This window comes from Ceratosolen solmsi, unplaced genomic scaffold, assembly GCF_000503995.2.
Source record: "Ceratosolen solmsi marchali unplaced genomic scaffold, CerSol_1.0 scaffold56, whole genome shotgun sequence".
Lineage (NCBI taxonomy): Eukaryota > Metazoa > Arthropoda > Insecta > Hymenoptera > Agaonidae > Ceratosolen > Ceratosolen solmsi.
In genome coordinates this window covers 3,665,742-3,684,061 of record NW_011948425.1, presented here as the reverse complement: position 1 = coordinate 3,684,061, position 18,320 = coordinate 3,665,742, and the positions used below count along the sequence as shown (strand labels likewise).

At 36.8% G+C, this 18,320-nt stretch overlaps 1 protein-coding gene across 6 annotated transcripts in view; it reads left to right on the top strand.

The window, feature by feature from the left end:
• The first annotated feature begins 839 nt into the window (after positions 1-839).
• The window catches only part of GluClalpha (glycine receptor alpha 1), a 120,541-nt gene continuing 103,060 nt past the window's right edge, over positions 840-18,320 (top strand). For 3 of the 6 annotated variants that reach the window (XM_011500343.1, XM_011500342.1, XM_011500344.1), the window contains exon 1: positions 840-1,101. The gene's annotated coding sequence lies outside the window, so the exon portion shown is untranslated. The remainder of the gene's footprint in view (positions 1,102-18,320) is intronic. The other 3 variants (XM_011500341.1, XM_011500340.1, XM_011500339.1) reach the window with 1 other exon arrangement.

Sequence of the window (18,320 nt, the reverse complement as noted above, 5' to 3'; positions counted from 1 at the left end):
CCAGTGGCCGCCTTATTTTTTATTACACGCATTCGTTGGTTCGAGTCAAGTGCTTCCTTCCCTCGCACCTCCTCCCTTAGCCGTCGCGAAACGGCTCGGTGCGCGACCTCCAAATCTTATCCCGTGGAAGGTAGCTTTTGGGATCCACACGCATTCGAATTCGCCAATATCAGCCTCGGCTTCCCTCCATCCTCTCGCATTAACGCACGCACGCCCGTACGCACGCACGCACGCACGCACGAAGAAACGCTCTATCTATCTTTTCTCGGCAATCCTTGATCCTTAAGGAGGCAGGCTACCCCCTCGCGCAATTTTTACTACATTTCATCACCGCGCGCATGCATGGAACATCCGAGAGAAGTAAGTAACGAAGTAAATAGAGGACGGGAGGTGGCGGCGCCTCTCCTCCTCAGGTCGGGCGGGAGCGAGGGAGCGAAGGGCGCGGCGAGACTCGCTCCCGTAGCCCGTGATGCTGGCAATGACGTCACGTTGCTAAAGCGACGCGGCGCGGCAACGCCAAGAGCGGCGTGGGTCGGCGTTAGCGCTGCTGCGTCTGGGGTCGCGGGATCAATAGCGCAATAGCGCAGCGCGCGCCGTCAGCCGCGCTCGACCAGGGAGAGCCGACCCCCGCCACAGCAGCTTCGCCACCACCTCCACCGTCGCTGTCGCCAAAGCCGCCAAAGCCGCCAAAGCCGCCAAAGCCGCCGCCACTGCCGCTGCCGCCGCCGCCACCACCACCGCCACCACCGCCACCACCGCCACCACCGCCACCACCGCTGCCGCCTACGTCGCTGCCATCGCCACCGCCACCGCTACCGCCACTGCCACCGCCACGAGCTGCCATCGCCACCGCCACCGCTGCCACCGCCATCGCCACCGAGAGGCGGCAGCGCTCAGTCCAGGAGACGGCGCTCCCGTGGTAGGACGCGCTCGGAGACAGGCAGCGGCAGCGGTAGCGACTGGCGCGCTCCGCCGATGCGCGATAAGGTGGAGCGCTGCTAGGGGCAAGCCCCAGCCGGGGCAGGACCGGGACGGCGGCGCCAGGAGGAGGGCACCCGGGGCTCGCTGGGAGACCGGGCGCGAGCAGCTTCCGAGCGCCAGGTGAGAGCGCGGGCGGGGCGACGGGAGCCGCTCCTCTCGAGGTTCTACCGAGTGCGGAGCACTCGTAGCTCCTCTGGAACGGGGCTCCCTTACCCTTGGCCGGTCAGGGTAATGGGTGAAAGGTGAAACGTGAAGGGTGAAGGATGATTGGTAAATGGTAAAGGGTGAAGGGTGAAGGGTGAATGGTGATGGATGAAGGGTGAAGGGTGAAGGGCGACGGATGAAGGGTGAAAGGTGAAGGAATTGATTATGGGAGGGCGGGGAGAGGTACTGGAGGAGGAGGAGGAGGAGGAGGAGGACTAGGTGAGAGGATGACTCTCCCTTGGTCACAGGAGGACTACGGAGTTGGGAACGGAGATGGGAACGGAGATGGGGATAAAGGTGGTGGCGGTGGTGGTGGTGGCCTCCGCGATTTGCCGCAGTACGACCGGACGGAACCTCGTAAATAGTCCCGCTTCGAACGCGTTCACTACGTCGCGATGAGAGTCCGACGGGTGAATCGATTGGATCTCAGCCCGCCCGGATGGGTTTTCAGCGAACCCGGTGGCCATTTACATCTGTCAGATCCGTGGCAGCGTGCCGCCTTGGCTCGGTGCTCGTACGGGTGGCAAAAGTGCCGCTCGTCCGACCAGGCCCGGCTTTTTCCACTGACATCTCATTTCGCCTCGGTCTTCCTTTCTTTCCTCGCTCCTTGACTGCGTAGCACGAGCCTCCTCGTCTACCACCACCTCCGACTGCCCCCGAGCGAGTGCACTGCACACTTTTATCGATGCTCGTTCGACGCTCGCTCGTTGAATCTTCGTTAAGGGTCAAAGGATTTACGAGCGCCGATGCTCCAGCGAAACAATGACGTTGGCGCAACGACGGCGGCTCAGGCTTTTTTTGTCTCGCTCTTGGCGCGTGTATTTTCATTGTAACACTGGCATATTTATACCCTCGCCTATTCTTTTTAGAACGCGTAACACTTGCTGGGCCGCGCTTCTCTCCTCAACCCCTGTAAATCTTTGGTCAACGCCTTGTCAACTTGCTTGATAAAGAGATAAAATACAAATGATCTCTCTCTCTTTCTCTCTCTCTCTCTCTCTCTCTCTCTCTCTCTCTCTCATTTCAATTAATTTTATAGGTCTTTGGAAGAGCATGAAAGCCGAGATGGTACATTGGAGAGAACCTTTATGTCAGTTTCTTTTCATCTTCATCGAGGTCTCACGTAAATTCAGTAGCGATAGGAAAATGAGCAAAACTGTATGATCGAGGCTAATTTTAACAAACAAATTAATTACGTTAACCGTATGCAAAGAGAATGGAAAAATAAATGCAAAATTCTTCAATCATATCTCATCTTTCAATTCTCGCATTTACACACAGACTAACGCACTCTCATACTATTTCGCTCTCTCTCTCTCTCTCTCTCTCTCTCTCTTTCTCTCGTTTTCTCGCTCTGTGACTCTCTGAGAAGTTGACGCATTATACAGGGGCGCGGACGTACATCTACGACGGCGGTGGTAGCTGGGAAAGCTCTTTGAACTTGTATTACATGTATATATGTATGAATTGGTGGGCGCTGTAAAAAATTTTATAAAATCGAATTCTCCCACCTAAATCTTTCTCTCTCTCTCTCTCTCTCTCTCTCTCTCTCGATATATATATATATATATATATATATATATAAATAATATAATATATATTTTTTTAATTGTTGTTAATAGGGATATAATATTTGTAGGGCGGAGAATTTTTAGTAAAAATAAATAAACGTTATTAGATAGAATATTTTTTTTATTTTTTTGTTAATTTTGATAAAGCGGTTTGAAAGTTCTTTCAAAGGCCTTGTAAAGATTAGAGATAAAAGTTCAAATCTTATTAGTTACAGTCAGCCGATTTTTAGTAATGATGAAATTCATGTCACGTCTTTATCGAATAGAACAAAAATTTTTAACTTTCATTACAGTATTACTCCCCTTTGATCCACTATTGAGAAAAATTAAAAATATATTGTTTATCCATTGAGATAGAAATTGTATTAGCTAGCTTATTCATAAAATTGAATGACGTCAAATATTTTACACTGTGATAGATTGAAAATGTTTGTCTCGTAAAATTTTATCAATTATTTTCTTGACTGGAAAAGAAATTAAACATTTGTTTAATCGGCCTATTAAATAATTTTACGCGTATTAATTAGGAATTATTAATTAATCACCCAAGGCATTGTCAATTTATCTTGTCATTTTCGTTTCACGTATTAAAAAAATATTTACGGAACGTCAAACTAAGCAATATTCTATATATATATTTATGCGTAGCTACGAAAGTATACATAATAAGCGTAATATTAATTCATGTAATTATGTAGCTATTTCAAGTAAAAGGCAACGCTTTTTTATTTTAGCGCTGCATCAGTATTATTTATTTACTTTTTAATTAAAAAAATACATACGAGCACGCACGAACACAGGCCCGCGCGCATATTATTATTGATCATATTTTCCGTTCTTTATCAAATACAGTACCTTTAATGCTTATTACATAATATTAAAATTTAGAGATCTTTCTATCTATAGATTATTTACAAGTGTGCGTTTAATTTAATTTATGAATAAAATTGGATTTAAAATTCATAATAGTTTATAATTCTATCGGCAATATTATACATATGTACAACTAATTTCAATAATTCAATTATAAATAAAATGTTGAGCTCTAATAGAAATATGGCGATGTATGCTGTATCGTCGTTAAATGGCTCAATTAATAATCAAAGTAACAATCGCAATGAACTTTTATAAATTCAATTGAATATTCTATGATAAAATTATTTAAAATTAATACCAATGTAAAAATGAATTATTGTTGTGCGTTGGAGCTTTATAATTACATAAGTTATATATTTTATTAATTTTCATTGTTTTATTGGATAGCCATTTTTTCTAGTCAACGTATTTCGAAAAAGTATTACATGGTTTTCAAACATTTAGCATATCCTATGCGTTTACTTATTTTTGCCCTGATTTTCGCAAATCATCACATCTAAATTGTTACCTACTTCGTTCGAATTACGATGTAAAATTATACTTTTTAAGATTATGTAAAGTCTATTAACGTGTTAAGTTTTGTCTGGTTACCTCAATTATGCGCAATTAAATGAAAATTTATTATAAAATACGGTTAATGAAAATTAATTTCACATACAATGAACATTATATATATATATATATATATATATTATTCGGTAGGCAATTCATAGTAGAAGAAATTTTGAAGAATTACGTATCATATTAATATAATTTTAAATCTTAATGAATATATATCTATATATATATATATATATATATAACAAGTTCTCGTTAAAAATTTTATATTTTTAACATAAAGTCATAAACGATTGATTGAATTTATTAGAAAGTATATAAAAACTGTTAATACCTGGTAAGTTTATACAAACATACATATTCTTTCCAGATATTTTTTTTAACACAATTCAAACTCTTTTATATACGTCTTTTATTGATCCTTTTTAAATTAAAAGGCTAAATAGGAAAAAAAATTTATAATTAATATTTACGTAAATGTGAAGAATTAAAAGATGATTGAAAATTCTATTGACCGTCGTACGGTTAAGTTGAAAGTAAAATGCTTTAATTATTTGATTAATTTGTTGGTATTAAAGTTGATAAGATCGTTGAATGATTATTAAATGATATCTTATATATGTTTATAATTATGCGATGAGTAAATTATTTAATTGCATACACGAATGATATTATACATATAATTATGCATATATATATATATATATATATATATATATATATATATAATATAATATAGGTGTTTAAGGAAGTATGATTTTTTTATTGATTTTTGAGTTTTTTCGTACTGTTATCGAAAATTGTGCATGCCATTTGGATAATTAGAATTTATAGATAGACAGTAAGCAAGGAAATCGTTAAATAATTGTGTGTAAATAGGCATATACCTCAAACGGGATATTAACGAAAGATATACTATTCCTTCCCCCGGATGTCATATATCTCTTGACTTAAAGTAACAACAAAGTACCAGATAAAGCGGATCTCATTCGTCAGATAGAAGTACCTACATGTCTAACACAGATTTAAATACGCCCGCGCACTTTTATTCGTGAACTTTTGTGCAAAGTCCAGCATCGTCGGCACACTATATCTTTAACGTGGAAAAGTAGCGCACGGGAGTGTCCAAGAGGCAGTGAATGTTTTTGTGGGTTGGCACCCTCGGACAGAGCCACTCGGTTTGCAGCACTTCGAGTCGCCGAGTATAACATATTGCTTGCGGATGTTACACAGATGTATAGATCTAGCCGTATTTCTAGATCCGCAGCTAAGCTAAGACGATGATCGGAATTCGTGTGGACGAGTTTTCTTCTTCTGGATTTTCTCGGAGAAGAGTCAATTTGGGGTGGGTTGGGGTGGGGTGGGGTGGGGGGAGTCAGAGGGCGAGGCCAGCGTTTGCCAATGGAGGAATTCAATGTGAATTACCAAGGAGGAGGTCGTCGGGAGTTTGGATATCTTCGAGTGTCGGCACGCGCGATCTGCCTTAAAATGCAGAGTACGTAAACCGAGGCTCCAGGCAAACAGCTGGATGAGCCTAATTTTTTGCACTTGATTCACCTATTCCCTCTCTCTCTCTCTCTCTCTCTCTCTCTCTCTCTCTCTGTCTCTTCCTACTAGCCTTTTTCAATCGAGCCTTTCATTTTTTGTTTTCACTTGGCTCGAGCTGCAACTATTCGACCTTAAATACTGCCGCTTTAGCATTCTCAATGACAGTTTTTAACTGAAAACTTATAATAATCGTCCTTATTTATACCAACTCTCCTTTTTCCCTTTTAAATATCAATAGCTATTATTGTCCCATTACTCGATGTATCGTTTTTTTTTCTTTTCCTTTATTTTTATTTATTTATTTATTTATTTTTTTTTATAATATAATAGAATATTTTGTGATATTATTATTCTCTTTTCCGTTTTTACATTCATTCTTATTTTATATCCTTAACGAATATTTTAATGACTCTAGAAGCCATTGTTCGTTCGAGTCTCTTTAAACTTACTGGCACAAACAGGAATTTCAAAATTTTAATATGAAAATCAGTCGAAATATAGCGACTCGATTTCATTAATCCAATTTTAAAATCGATCGATAGTACATTTACGTTCGATGATAAGTTTTTTTTAATTCTACCATCTATTCTCAATAAAACTATTGCATTTCAAATTTAAGAAATTATGCTAAATTGTTTCGTAAATAGTTTTATATAAAATTCAATTAAATAAGTTTTAATAAAAATTAAATATCTTAATATGAACGTAACAAGTAATTTTAACTACAAACAATTTTTAGTAGAATGAACATATTTGTTTTAGTAATCTTTATATTTTGTTTACTCTTTATGTTATTTTTCAAATTACCTTTTAGAAACGATAACATTATACAGTTTATTATCAATATCAATGATATGTCATAATTAAATGAACTAAAATCCTAATAATCTTTATTAATATAATAAAGTTTAATATAGTTAGGTATAGTAGGAATATAAAAAAACCTAGTAAATATGGAAAAGAGTTCGATGTTGATTTTGTATCGGGTAAGTTGTATAAAACATTTATACGGACTAATAAATTCAGAAGTCTTTAAATTTTTTATTTTACATTAAATATCTATGTTAAAACTAACAAGTATAACTTGCCAGTTAATAATAAGTACTCACTCTATTCATAAAATTTATCTCTATTATAATGAACTAGAATCGGTTGTAAAGTCGTTTTAAATAGTTTTTTTTTCTTTTTATATGTAAATTCCTATACCATAGCATTATAAGCCATTTATTATTAATGATGTTGCATAAGTATTAAAAGTATTTTTTACTAATACTATTATCTGTATTGCTAAATATAATTAAATCAATAGATTTTATATTTTATATGTATTATGAAACGTATAGTTGTTATAAATTGAAAAACAATTTTATCCTTAAAGCATTAAAAACGTTTGCAGTACATTTTTTGTATTAAAAAGGATTAATAATTAATTAAAAACGTAGGCGAGATTACTAATATTTCCTAGGACTTGAAACTTTGATAAGCTCTAATTGATTTGGTCTCTCGCTCAAATAGTTATTTTAATTTATTTTTCTGATAGATGTAACATGACGGTTTTCATATAATAAATAAGATTATTAATAGAACTGAAATCCAAACGATTAAAGGGATGATGTGGAATCATAGTTTACAATAAGATATTCTAATAAAAATATCCACCTGAAAGCGTATTATATCAATTTCTTCCGGCATTTACTACAATAATAATAAAAATTACTTAAACTAAGATTGCAATTTTGCAGTATATATTTAATTTAGAATATTCTGACTCTATTTTGATATGCGATTCACTAATAAATGTTTCGTAATATTCATATCTTAAATACAATTTAAAACTAAAAATAGATTTAATACTTTCCAATTATATTTGTGTATTAAAATGTATACGAAGGTTATGTGATTAGTGTGTTTCCTTAATAGAAATTGCATTTATTTGAAAAAGATTAATTCGTATGAAATTGAATTATTCAATCATTGTTTGATAATTCTCATTATAAGCTTTGCAATATTTAAGATACTAATTTATTAAATCTTTCTCTTATGTAGAGATAGATATAGAGATAGAGATAGATAGAGAGAGAGAGAGAGAGAGAGATAGAAATAGAGATTTCATCGTATTTGAATTATTGGTATTGAAATTAAAAATAGTTGAACGATTTACATTTATAAATTATGTAATATTTAATTAAAAGTCTAATCTATCTCTATCGTTTAGAATATGTCACGTGTATTATCGATTGGGATAAAAAGATATATTTCATTTTACCTTACTGTTTTATTTTATAATATTTTTCATTATATCCTAAAGATATACAATAAATTAGAATGGAACGAGTATATCAATAATTAGGAGATTAATCCTTAAAATCTGTTTTATTATAATTAACAAGAATTATCTTATATTTTAAAATGAATTATCACTTATATCTAATTTCTTTCTCTTAACAAACATTAATACAATTATTATGAAATAATAAGAAAATTTTTTTTGAATCATCAAAAGCGTATGAAGCCAATATAAATTAATATACATAAATTTGTTTAAATTCGATATTCTAAGTACATTTTCATTACATTTCTTCAGTTTTTCAAATTACTTATCTTTCTATTACCCATTCCTACGAAAAGTTATTAAGTGTTACGTAAGCAAAATTTTAAAACAGTTTTGACCATTTGAAGATCTGAAAAAGTTGGTTGCTTTGCCGAAAACTAACAAAGATATGTATTCCTTCTACCGCTGATATGAAAAGTTAGCTTTTTAAATAAACCTTTCATTTGAATTCTCGATGCCGTTAAAAAGAAAGATGAAAGTCAAAATGAGAAAATTTTTGTATCTATTTTATCTTGTAAGCATTTGTATCTAGCGAATTTCCGCTTAGGCTAGCATTTCTCATCTTTCAAATAGACCAACTATATATCATAAAAGTGCACGCTTGCATATTATTTATACTTGAGCACATAAGAAAGTGAAGGAAAGAAAGAGAGAAAGGGAGATCAGATGCCCTTCGATATAAGCAGTTCATATTCTCAAGGTACACTTGCGAACTCATATGCAAGCACAAATTGGTATTGAAAGTACGTAGTTGGGTGACGGAAACTACTACGTCCAACCGTTTACTCGCTATGTGCATGAAAATTCGAGAATGTGTCATTCTAAAATGGCAGATTAGGTTCAACGATACTCTTTTGCATACGTGCAAATACTCGGAGGAATATTTATATTTAGTGAGAGAGGGAGGGAGGGAGGGAGAGAGAGAGAGAGAGAGAGAGAGAGAGAGAAATATACAGAAATAATCAGAAATGTAGAGTAAGCTTCATTTAAGAACACCTGCACTTGCTTACATATGTTTACTAAAAAATTCACACATTCGTGTTCGTATACGAGGATAAATAATTTTTTATTCTATCGATATTTGCTTTTTACGAAAATTATTGATACGATGTATGTAATGGAAAAGTATTTTTAAATGATATGAGAAAATATTTTTTGCCTAAGAATTTTAAGTTTACTAATATTTTCAGTGTATGTGCTTTTATTCTTAATATCAAATTTATTAAATTTATTAAATTTATTAAATTTAATATCATAACTCACTGGTCAATTCAATTTAAGCGAGGCTGTGTTTAATATTTGATCATATTGAAATAAACTGAATATATCAATGTCCCTGTTGATATAAAATTCTGTTTTTCGTAGTCATATTTTTGTCGTAGTCGCACATATAATTACATATTTACTGGCGTTAAATATTTCAGCTAATTGTCTCATAATTCATCAATAAAGAATAGATTTTTCGAGGGTTAACTTTGTCGGTTTGAATTTATAAACTTCCACATTGGTGTATAGGTACAGGCGCGTACGTGTATGCGTAGGTGTCAATTCGGTGATGGTGCGGATGAGGGGTGAGCGATTGAAAAACGATGCTTGTCTCAGTTTGTGTGCCGAACGAACGAGAATTGAAAGAGACGTTAAACGGACCGAGTGTTATTTTTCAGGATGGTCGATGGTTTTCCACATCTATCATTATATACACACACGCACACACACACGCACGCACGCACACGCACACACACACACACACACACACACACACACACACACACACATATATATATATATATATATATACATTATCATTGGGAAATGTTCTCATTGTATATAAAGATGACAGAGTGAGAGAGAGAGAGAGAGAGAGAGAGAGAGAGAGAGAGAGATAAGAGATCGATAAATGGATAATAAGAAGTATACATGGGGAAAGAAATCGATGCCCATCGAAATGTTTACTACGTGCATGGAAAGCGGAAGAAGAAATTAGATTTACTTATTGAAAATCATCCGTGAAACATGACGAGACGATATTAAAAAAAAAGTAAAGAACATTGCAATAATAAAGAGGACAATTACCTACTTTTGCACAACTAATTTAATAAACTGACATAAGTTGTCTCGACGTCGCAGCTCAAGCTAAATAATCAAATCATTTGGCAATTTCGGACGTTATTCCCTATTCTTATGTATCATGTATGCAATTATTCAAAAGCACGTACATGTATATGTTCTCGTATTTTACAATCTGACAACTATCTGACAACAAATAAATCGTCGGCCCATCTTCGACGCTAGAAACTTGGTGTACGCGCGTGACAAATTATGTTGTCATGTAGTTAGACGATGTACGCGGTGGATGCATTGAATGTAGCCAAATTTCGAAATAACGGCAGGTTTTCATCATTGTTGCTAATTTTTATCGTTTTATTGCACATCAGTCCGTATCATGTTTTCGAGTAACGATTGTTTTTAAATTCTTCATTTTTCAATTAGTGATTGATTTTGGTGCTGCCAATTTTTCTACTAATCACATTGTGTTAGTTGCCATCCAAGTACCGAAAGTCCTTTGGATAATCAAATTTCCTGTTAACTATCGTAAACATTCCCGTGCAATAAATGAATTTTTATTATCAAAAAAGAAAAAAGAAAAAAGAAAAAAGAAAAAAGAAAAAAGAAAAAAAAAATAATATCCTATATAAATGTACGTAGAAGACAAAATGAAATTCAAATTGCAACTTATCGTGCCGATCAAACTAATAGCTCTTTTGTCTTTTATTAAAGTCTCGAATGATATTTAAATAAATTGTTGCCGATAAATCCGTAGCTACGATATTATTATACTGCCAACACTTTGATGGAAAGGGATGTAAAAAAAAAATTTTTAATAAAATGCTTGCAATGTAATTACAAACAAGCAATGTTGAAATTGCAGAGAAACAATGCACAGCACTTGGAAAATGATTAATTTAATTGACGGGAGGATAATGTAACAAAGGTGATAGCCGTGGCTAAATAATACAGAGCTGGCGAAACTAGTAAAATTACACTTTCATCCTTGGAGACTCTTTCTTCTCGGGTTTGGGAATAAAAAAAAAAAGAGAAAAAAAAAAAAAAAAAAAAAAAAAAAACAACAAGACAAAAGTGAGAAAGCCGATTAGTGCATCCGCGAACTGACGATGGTTAGGTTTTCACGGTTGATATTGAAAATAGCCGGAGATAAGGGGATCGGCTGAGAAATTATAGGGACATGGCGGATGTAAAGGGCCAATTGCAGTGGGACGATGTTAAGCATCGGGGAGATTTTTCTGTCTCTCTTTTGTAAGCTCGGCAGCGTATTTCAGGAGACTGGATGAGAGTTGGTGAGAGATCGCTCAACAGATGAATAGATAGTCCAAGGAATATGAGAAGACGATGTCGGGAGATCGAATGAACGATTGAGCGTGTGCGTGTGCGTTGTTGGTGTGGTGTACACAGGGGGGAGGGGGGTGATGGGCTGTAGTGCTCTCGGTACTCTAATGTATGTATTACTGTGTATGTACTACTCAGCACAGTAGTAAGTTGACAGGGCATGGACAGGCATTTGATGAGCGCGAGGCTCGCTTAGCAGCGCCCAGGGTAATTCGACGAGCTGACGGCAATAATGGAATTAGACGGGAATGGATGGACGTAGCGGTATCCGATGTAGTAGGCCTGTCCCAATGCTCGCTGCGTCAAGTTTCCGGGGCTGGTGGTAGTGGTAGTGATAGTGGTAGTGATGGTGGTAGTGAAGGCCGGGGGTCAAGCTCGGACGTCGGGTAGTCAGTCGTCGGGCGGCAAAGTAGCCCGGGGGCTTGATTTTCATCCTGGGCGTATAAGGCCACGGTTTAACGCGCGTACGTGCGCCTCGATGAATACGCTTAAACGTCGAGGTCCGTCGTGGTATCGATGGCGTTCATGCGCGGGATTACGTGACGGGCAAAAATTGAAAAACTTTTTAGCCTGGCCTTTTATTGCGAGAAATTTGGCGATGATGCCAGGGGATAATGGAGTACCGTCCAAGCGTAAACTACCCAAGGATAGTGCCCGCGGGTATGGAGGCTCCGTGCTCTCGCGCACCGAGTCAGCTGTACGTGTTTTTTTCCCCTTTTTTTCCTTTTTTTTCCTTTTTTTCTTTCTTTCTTTCTTTCTTTGTTTTGATATCCCTTCTTCGTACGTCGTACTTATGACATCGAGTATCGCCTTTGATTAATCGCGATATTTTCAAAGTGGCGAAATTAAAATTTGGCTCCCGAGAGACGGTTGACTGCATCCCATTTCATTATCCATCGGCTGAAATCTCGACTCATCCTCGCGGTGGTTAGATTTTTTTATTTTATTTTATTTTATTTTATTTTTTTATTTAGAACTTTATTGTTGACGTCGACGCTTCAGCCAAACACAATTATTAACTTCACTTTCATGTAGAATCTCATGAGATACGAGGCAGTAAAGTCAGCCTCTTATGTATCGGAGCTAATCTACAGAGCGTGTAGATTGTTCAATCGTATTTTATATATCATTAATCTTGAAAAGGAGTGACTTTAATGTCTCGTATCTCAGGTAATGCTGAACGAAACCTAATTTTCCAAGAAACATTTTTAAAAAAAATGTCTTCTCCCGTGCTGTAGGATTATCAAGAGAGATTGTCGGATCTCCACTTTACGTTCCTCTTTCCATTGCATTCCATTGCAATGGTTTATTACAACGACTGCAATTCAAAATTACTTAAACATCTCTACAAACATTTTGTAGTGCTTTTTTTTAATGCATTTTCTGCATTGATCTTATCCGATATAGTTGCATCGACAGTTTTCTTAACATATTAAACGATATTATATTATATTCTCGTAATTGAAAGAAAATTATTATTAAACGCTGTTTGTACATTAGCCATTAACAATTATTGGCATTATTTATTAAAATAGAAAAAAAAAAAATAAATAAATAAATAAATAAAATAAAATAAAAAAGCTTTATTTAATATGCCATCTAGCATAATGTTATTTTCATAACATTTGAGATTTTCACTCGAACCTTCGTTAATTAAATCATGTTGAAAATCATTTTAAGGAAGTTCATATGTGACATACTGAAATTTTATAACTTAGTAGATTTATAGCTCCGTGTATAATGTAATTTTTTCAGTTAATTGAATAAAGTTTGTACCGAGTTTATTAAAATGCAAAAGAAAAGAAGAGAAAAACGAGAGAAAAAAAAGACAAAGAGGATCAAAAAACGAACTGTCAAAATTTGATAAATGCATAAATTCGATAGCTTTTAATTGATTAAAACAAAAACAATAAAAAATTTCTTATTACCTTTAATGCTTTGAAAATTTCATTTTAATTAATGTGCTCATTGTACTTACATTGTAAAAATTCATGTTGTCGAATCATATTGTAAACCGAACAAACATACGATAAACTCTTTACTATGCATTCATAACACATAATACAATTAGGATAATCGTGTTTATAACAATGAATTTTGAGAATAATACGCAAAAATTTCATCCATTAATATTCATTATGAATAAATTGAGATAAAATTATGTAATATTAAATTAAATGAATGCTTAAAACTGGAATTACAATTAATAATAAATAAGATGTTTAATAAGTTTTATAAGAATTTCAAACAACAGCATTGATTCTTTTCATTATGGTTTATTGTATCATTTCTTTACATATAATTTATTACTCCCAGTATACATATAGCACGGTGTTTCAAATTCTCGCTAAAACATGATAATATTTTTTGCAAAGTGTCGAGAATGCATCTCAAACAATAATCATATAATCAAACATAAAGAGCCATTTGATTATAAATTATTTGAAATTTTCTTCCGATATAAAATGCACTGCTTAAACTTCAATGGCCTAGTCATATTTATACAATATCTTGCGGAATCGAGCAGAAGTTAAATAGTCATAAAATATTAACACCACATTTTTAAATGAGAAATCGATAACTCGTTACTATTTCACTCAAGAAATCACAGCATTACCACTTAAAATACCTAATAACATTTAAACGGGAATTAGCAGTTGAGATTTTATAACTGATTTAGAAGGCAAATTATCGAAGATGCTTAAAATTCCGATTGAAATTTAAAAATTTTAATTACACCAACAGTTTTGTAAAGTAAAAGTCATTTCAATTGTTCAAAGATGAAATGCTGTTGCGATAAGGACATATTTATAGTTTCAAGTAATGAAGTTTTGTTCGATTATCTTTGCGAACTAGCAGCTACTCGATTACTCAGATAAGTATTTTACTATTTCAGCGTCGCTTTAGTTGGAAGGACGAATCGTATCGTATCTCAACTACCGTGGAATTGTAATTTTATCTCCGAATGCATATATGGAAAAGCGTGTAACATCATATAAATCAAGTAACGAGCCTCTGCGCGTGTACCCTGTTAACAAAAACAAAAAAAATTCGAGGGAATAAAGCAAACGCTATGAGAGCCGTTACAAAACAAACGAAAATCGTATAATGATTGTCGTCGTCGTCGTCGTCGTCAAAAAAAAAAAAAAAAAAAAAAAAAAAAAAAAAAAAAAAAAAAAAAAAACCGAGCGAATGAACGAGCGAACGAACGGTCGCGCGATGCAACGATAAAAAGCGTAGCAAAGTATGAGAGGTGCGGGGGATGGGGGTGGAAGAACTCGCGAGAGACCGAAATTAAATTCAACTCAACTCGGCCGTAAAAAATTCTCAGCGACCAAAGCAGCACGATCTGCTGGCCGCGCGTGCGCCACCCAATCGCCAATCGCGCGCTGTAGAAATGAAAAAATAGCGAGCGCGGGAAAGGGAAAAGAGAGGCTGGGACAAAAGACAAACAAATATAAAAAGTAAAAACAAAACAAAAAAACAAACGACGGCTAATGTGAAAGGAGAAAGTAAGCTCATTGGGCAACAACCATGCGGCCTGCTTAAACTTGCTTCGATCTCCAAGTTTTTCAATAAGAATAAGGCAATATAGCCTTGTTGGTTGTGCCGGCAGTAGCGTCGACTTCTCATCCCCACATATACGCGCGTGTTGATACCGCGTGTTCGTGTGTTCGTGTGTGAGTGTGTGAGTGTGTGTGTGCGCGCGAAAGCGGGGCACAGATTTCTAGTTTCAATTTACACATGATCATAGCAGCCGAGGAAAGGAGCGACGAGGAGTGCGAGCGAGGAAAAAGCGAGAGAGAGGCTCGTGTTCCACCGCACGAGCGCCAATAATGAATCTCGATACTCACGTCTCGGAAAATCCAGGGTTATAGTGAGAGGAGGGAAGGGATGGGAAGATGATTTGATAGTGGCACAAACAGACACATGGGCCAAGTGAAAGAGGAGGAGGTGGATGAGGTACGGAGAGGCGAACGATTGCCTGGACTCTCGGATTGATTGCGGACTAGTGGAGGAAGCGGAGACTTAGACAGTCCAGCGCCTCTGCCAGAAATCTATCTCGGTCAAACACCGTTAAATCAAGAAGGCTGAGACCGTGACGGATAGGGAGGAGGGAGGTGGAATGGAAGGGAAGAAAAAATAGAAATTGTGCGAGAAAGCCGAGGCTTGTCCCACTCTACTATTGCCTCTACGCACGATCTCGTACGCCTCTCTCTCTCTCTCTCTCTCTCTCTCTCTCTCTCTCTCTCTCTCGCTCCACATTGCCCATCGCACTTCTTGCCCTCATTTTATCACGTAGGGAGAGAAAAGCTGTAACATCGGAGACTTTATAGTATGTACACAGAGATAGAGGGTCGATGAGAATGAAAAAGTTAGCCAACAGTTTAGCGTCGTTTATCGTAAAATTACGAGCGCAATCGAAAGTCCCATAATTTTATTATGGCATTTCAACGTGTGCGCCCTGCTACTTTAGCTTATGCCTATAAAATATATTTTACTCGGCTAAATGACTTTACTTTGAATTATTACGGGCATTTCAAACGTTCTTTTCTTATCATTGCGAATTTATTGCAAATACAGTATATTGGCATTGAGCGGTGGGGGTGGGTGACGATGGAGGAGGGATCGTGGAGATTAACGGGCTGGTAATTAACGTTGGCATAATATGTCCGGGTCTTGGATGAGATCGCTTTATTTCGTCGTGGAAAGGAGAAAGTATAATAGGTCGATTCGATCTCACGAAATACATAAATAATCACCGAATTGTTTTGGGAAGAAAAATATCGGCTGCTCACTGCTTTACAATAACATAAAATTGAAGTCGCATCTAATAGGGATGCAGCCTCGGCATACGGAATTATCTTTAAAGTTTTTCTATAAAGGAGAGAATTTTCTTTATAGGGAGTCATTAAAAAATATCCCATATAAGGGTATACTTTTATCGTTAGCGCGCTCGGGGCTTTGAATCGTAAATAATTTTCGACTCATAAATGTACAGCCCGTAGTGAAAAAATTTGCCTAAACCAATCGGCAGCAACCATTTTCGCTCTTCGCCAAACCCAGCTCCCCTTAACCAATACAATGCCAAGATCTTCGCCATTGCGCGAAAAAGTACTTTTGCACTCTGGCGTGGCGTAATTTTTAAATTTCATTAAGCCATTGAGTAAGACATTGGTCTTATCATCGGGACGCTCAAGGGCTGCTGCTGCGCCAACAAACTCCCTCCAACGCAGCACTAGTTATAACGTTAACTTTCTCACCCAGAAGTTCATTAGAAACTTCAACGTAGAGTCGTAAGTCGTGAGGTCGGAGCATACGCTTGAAATGTTCGCAGTCGGGATCGTGGCACAGATCAGCGATGTAAGGCTAGAAGGTCAGGGAACCTAAGACTGATTCCTATGAAGCAGCGAGATTAACAGCGATCTACACAGTCTCATCCCGTGGAGTCTGGTTGGCTAATTGTTTGTATTCGGAAGGATATAAAGCATCCTGAAAGGTAAGACTCCGTGGGAAAAGTCCGATAATTTTGCTGCCAACGAGAGAAATTAGGTTGAAGGGTTGAGAATGTCGGTAGAGGCGAGACGGTGTACAACTAGCAGATTTGTGCCAATTCGACACCAATTTTATTTGCATAAAATGGTTGAACTTTTGCGCGAAAGATGGATAGTAAATTTTCGATCGATCTTATCATTAGTGAAATGCATTTGACTATTCGTTATCAATATATGTGTCTTGTCGGCTAGTGTATTTCTTCTCGGGCCACGGCGTTTTCTTCAAAATCAGTCAACGTTCTCGTCATCAAATACATTTACGCACCCACCCGCACACATACAAACTTTGAATCACGTTTATTTATTATATATATATATATTTTTTTTTTTTTGGAAAAGTTTTACAAAAACTAATAGAGCCGATGTAATTTCAAAGCTCTAGAACGTAGTGCAGAAATTATTCGAAATTTCAAAATTTCCTTCATCACCTAGTAAAATAAATTTAATAATTTGTCATTATATTCACGTAATGCCCCAATATATTAAGAGTCATAAAGTGTTTAACGGTTGAAAGCCATAGCGCACGCGTATTTATAACGGTAATGTCAACAATCATTTCATTGTCCATCGACAAGGATAATGCTTTAACTGGAATTTCGAGAAAATAACTAAATAAAAGTAAAAAATAAAAGACAAAGAAAGTCAAAGCTCGATATTTGTGATAATTGCTATGCGAATCTACGCCAGCACATTAGGATTTTCAACGAACGAAAATATTGGCATATTTATTAGCCTAGAGCACTCCTGGCAAATCCATTCCACATGTACGAATTGGATTAAAAGAACTAGGAACTAATTTCACGCTACACGTAGTAAATTGATAACAAGCTCAAATTAACGATACCGCTCTGAATTATCGAAATCTTGAGCTGCAAATTCGAGCGAGTTAATTTACAAGGAACATAATCGATTAAATGGTTGATGGATCCACAAATTCATTGAGCCGCATGCGACAGTTTCCGCTCAGCCAGCACAAGCGACCAGTGAACCGATAACTATTATATCGGCAACTATTTAACCATTATAATTAGCGAAAAATCCGGGAATAATTAAGCCATTGGACGGAGCCGATTAATCGAGGAGATTGTTAATTGTTTTGCGGAGAGATCAGCCGATCGGGAAATCGGCTACACAACTCGGTGACTCGCCACGTAATTCCTGCCTTTTTTCATCCCCGCAGAAGCCCTTTCGCGGCCTATCTCGCCCCCCCCCCCCTCCCCCCTCACCACCCTCACCATCCCTCACCCCCCTCACCACCCTCACCATCCCTCACCATCCCTCATCCCCCTC